Source organism: Rhinoraja longicauda, chromosome 28, assembly GCF_053455715.1.
Source record: "Rhinoraja longicauda isolate Sanriku21f chromosome 28, sRhiLon1.1, whole genome shotgun sequence".
NCBI classification, from domain to species: domain Eukaryota; kingdom Metazoa; phylum Chordata; class Chondrichthyes; order Rajiformes; family Arhynchobatidae; genus Rhinoraja; species Rhinoraja longicauda.
The window spans coordinates 29,936,942-29,941,877 of record NC_135980.1 but is presented as its reverse complement, the minus strand read 5'-3'; positions in this window follow the sequence as shown (position 1 = coordinate 29,941,877).

Genomic DNA, 4,936 nt, shown 5'->3' with positions numbered 1-4,936 from the left:
TCGCAAGGAGCTGCAGATGCAGTACAATGGGAATCAAAACTCTTCAGAGTCAGAAATGAAACTGAAAGTAAAACATAGAGCCAGAAGAGGTTGACTTGAAATCTGTCTGCAGGTCCAATCAACACTGAGATACTGGCTGGGGAGCAAAATACTGGAGGAGCAAGTTGGACCACTCCGTTGAAAGCCCCTAGACTGTTGTGTAGTCCGCCAATTTAGTCAACAAAACCCGCCGTTCGCAGTGTAATCAGTGTTGTAGGGGAACAGTGTGTGTGATGATACCATTAAAATGCAGAAAATATCTCATCTATCAACTGACATATTTTTTGTTATTTTTATTTTTTAATTTTTTTCCCCGCTTAATCTCTCTGATTTTATTCTTTCTTACTGTTTCTGCCCATTTCCCCCCACCCTTCCCCCCCAGCCTAATCTTTTGTGCAGTTTCCCTTGTATTGCTCAAACACACACTCTGCACAAATTTAACTTATTAGATATATATATATATATATATGAATGTGTGTTTGTGTGCGAGAGGCAAGATAGAGATAAATAGATTTCAAAGTTCCTTTCATGGATCAGAAGCAACTTTGATTTAAAGCAACACTCCATTTTTCTCTTCATCTTATTTTTCACATGATGTACATAAACCATAAAGGCGATTCGATAAAGGGATACTGTGCATCCAACAGTTGGATGAAATTATTATGGGTAACAAGGAAATGACAGAAGAGTTGATCAGGTACTTCGGATCTGTCTTCACTAAGGAAGTCACAAACAATCTCCCAGATGTACTAGAGCACAGAGGATCTAGGGAGACAGAGGAACTGAAAGAAATTTGCATTCGGCGAGAAATAGTATTGGGTAGACTGATGGGACTGAAGGCTGATAAAATCCCCAAGGCCTGATGGTCTGCATCCCAGGGTACTCAGAGAGGTAGCTCTGGAAATCGTGGATGCATTGGTGATGATTTTCTAATGTTCAATAGATTCAGGATCAGTTCCTGTGGATTGGAGGGTAGCTAATGTTATCCCTCTTTTCAAGAAAGGAGCGAGAGAGAAAACAGGGAATTACAGACCAGTTAGCCTGACATCGGTGGTGGGGAAGATGCTGGAGTCAATTATTAAAGAGGTAATAACGGTGCATTTGGATAGCAGTAAAAGGATTGGTCCAAGTCAGCATGGAATTTTGAAAGGGAAATCCTGCTTGACTAATCTTCTGGAATTTTTTGAGGATGTGACAAGTAAAATGGATGAAGGAGAGCCAGTGGATGTAGTGTATCTAGACTTTCAGAAACCCTTTGATAAGGTCCCACACGGGAGATTGGTGACTAAAATTAGAGCACATGGTATTGGGGGAGGGTATTGACATGGATAGAGAATTGGTTGGAAGACAGGAAGCAAAGAGAAGGAATATACAGGTCCTTTTCAGAATGGCAGGCAGTGGCGAGTGGAGTGCCGCTAGGCTGCAGGTACAGGAGGCAGTGAAGAAAGCTAATGGCATGTTGGCCTTGTATTCTGCATCTATAGGAGGTGAATTAGGCCATTCGGCCCCTCAAGTCCACTCCGCCATTCAATCACGGGGTGAACGTGCAAACTCTGCACAGACAGCACCCGTAGTAGGGATCGAACCTGGATCTCCGGTAGAACCAGAGGGCCGTGAGACCTTCCTGGTGGAGGGTGAAGGCGTGAAGGGACTGGACGCCTTTGGAAAAGATGAACGAACGGGAGGTGGGGGGGGGGGGGTGCTGGAAACTGAAAGGATGAAGGGTGTTTGAGGTGCCTCAGATATAGAAATATAGAGACATTGAAAATAGGTGCAGCAGTAGGCCATTCGACCCTTCGAGCCAGCACCGCAATTCAATATGATCATGGCTGATCATCCCAAAATCAGTATCCCGTTCCTGCTTTTCCCCATATCCCTTGATTCCTTTAGCCCGAAGAGAGAAATTTAACTGTCTCTTGAAAACATCCAGTGAATTGGCCTCCACTGCCTTCTGTGGCAGAGATTTCCACAGATTCACATGTAGGTCAGAAGGAATTGGACAATTGTGTATAGGATGGACTGGTGGAGATGGTGTGTGGAGATGGGTTCCGTGGGGCAGGAGCAGGAAGACACAATGGCTGTACCAGGGTGGTCCTGTAGGAGGTAGAAGTGGGGCTGGGGAACGCTAAGGGTGGGGGCTCTGTTGAGGAGTTGGGCACAGCTGACGAGATTGGAAACAGTCTGTGAGATGATAGGCTGATGCTACATCTATGTGGAGTCATGGTCAAGGGGTGGGTATGAGGAGGAGTCTGAGAACTGCCACTAGGGGCGCCACCTTCCTCACTCCCAAATAAGGGACGAAAGGTGACGTCATCGCCCCGCGCCCCACGTGACCTCGCCCAGCCAGCGGCCACGTGCGTGTGTGTGTGTCAGCGTGCGTGTGTTTCAGGGAGCTGTAAGTGAGACGGTTACCAGGTGGCGGTGAGTCGCTGGGCCAGTCATGGACCTGGTGCTCCACCCTCTCGTTCTGCCCACCCCCGCCACCACCGTCACCACCACCACCGCCCATCTCAGTTAACTCGCCAAGGTTTGTTCCCTTCGGCCCACCGAGTCCGCACCGACCAGCAATCCCCGCACACTAGCACTATCCTACACACACTGGGGACTGTTTACAATTATACCAAAGCCAATGAACCTGCAAACCTGCACGTCTTTGGAATGTGGGAAGAAATCAGAGAACCCGGAGAAACCCCACGCAGGTCACGGGGAGAACGTGCAAACTCCGTACAGACAGCACCAGTAGTCAGGATCGAACCCGGGTCTCCGGCGCTGTGAGGCAGCAACTCTACCGCTGCGCCACCGTGCCGCCCCAGAAACGTATAGTCTGCTTGGATCTGGCTTGTTTAGGATAAGTTGCTGGTGATATATACTCCCAGGAATTTGAAGATTTCAATCATCTCTAATTTGTGAACGCATTGTAAACCAGGGTCCGTGTACTTGCACACTAGGGGCAATTTTACAGAGGACAATTAACCTGCATGTCTTTGGTTGTAAAATCTGTTTGTCTCAAATATCCAATAAATTATACAGTGGGACACTGCCCTGTGGACCAATTATTCAGGAAGTGTGGGGAATTACATCATTTTATGTGCACGCGTTACACCGAGTCCGTGCCGACCAGCGATACTGCACTACACTGCACGAGCACTATCCTACACACGAAGGACAATTTACAATTTTACTGAAGCCAATTAACCTACAATCCTGAAGATAGACACAAAATGCTGGAGTAACGAATGCTGACGTTTCGGGTCGAGACCCTTCTTCAGTCTGAAGAAGGCACCCGTAGTCAGGATCGAACCTGGGTCCCTTGGTGGTGTAAGATAGCAACTCTACCGCTGTGCCACAGATAGTAGGTGACTGTACCCAGTACAACAGTAGAGATCCAACGAAGATAATGATAGCGGAGTTAGGGGGTATGGTGAGAAGCCAGGAACGGGGTACTGATTGTGCATGATCAGCCATCATCACGGTGAATAGCGGTGCTGGCTCGAAGGGCCGATTGGCCTACTCCTGCACCCATTGTCTATTGTCTAAGACAGAGGTGTCAAACTCATTCAGGTCATGGGCCCGAATGGGCAAAATGCGACTTCATGCGGGGCTGATCAGTTGTGCACACTCAAACGCACGCGTGCGTGCTCCCACAGCTTTCGTTGCCTTGGTTTTTTCAACCTGCTCTCATGTGCCTCAGTCTCTGCTATAACTACAAAGTGTTTCACTTTACGAATTTCGTTTCATATGAAGAAGAGTGCCTCGCAAACATTACTGTTATGATTGGTATTAACTTACAGTTGTAGGCTACAAGAAAGTTGTGATGAGAGTGAGAGAAAAAACAATGCTATTTTGGCTCAGGTTGTTTCGGGAGCAACACCCTTTCCATTAATAAATCATTTGAAATCGAACATTAGCAGACACAAATGTAGACCTGACAAAACAAACAGTGAATGAGCTCCCCCAGCACAGTTTATATTTAAGGCAGAGATCAACTGGTCGGTTTTAGATGTTAACTAGACCAAGTGGACCCATTGAGCCCAAACCTCTCCTGCATTGGTGTAGCACCCTCTCTTTCCCCCTCCCCTCTCCCCCCTCCTTGCTCTCCTCCCCACCCCCTCCCCCCCCCCCCACACTCAAACCTCCTTATCCCCCCTCCCTCCCTCAGAGATAGATTTAAACTTTAAAATGTGAATAACTTTAAAGATATAACACCGATTTCAATGAAACTTCTTCCATTAGCACCAAAGGGACGACGGTGAGTAAGGTGGGCCTAAAATTGTTGCGCTATAGTGTACCGTTTTGGCTGTAGTTCAGGAACAAACAAACGAGAGTTTTAGTATATAGATGGAATCAAGAGTTATGGGGTTAGTTCAGGAAAGGGGTGCTGAGATAAAAGCTGACCCATGCTGTTTTTGAATAGTAACTAGGGGGGGTCTGAGTGGCCAGCTCCTGGTTCTAAATCTTGCTTTGTTATGACAACAGTGTTAGTGGAAGAATCATTACACCAGGTAGCATGAAATGTACACCAATATAGGAAGTATTTATAAGAAAATACCTGCAGATGCTGGTACAAATCGATTTATTCACAAAATGCTGGAGTAACTCAGCAGGTCAGGCAGCATCTCGGGAGAGAAGGAATGTGTGACGTTTCGGGTCGAGACCCTTCTTCAGACTGATGTCGGGGGTGGGACAAAGGAAGGATATAGGTGGAGACAGGAAGATAGAGGGAGATCTGGGAAGGAGGAGGGTTAGGGAGGGACAGAGGAGCTATCTGAAGTTGGAGAAGTCGACGTTCATACCACCGGGCCGCAAACTGCCCAGGCGAAATATGAGATGCTGCTCCTCCAATTTCCGGCGGGCCTCACTATGGCACTGGAGGAGGCCCATGACAGAGAGGTCAGAC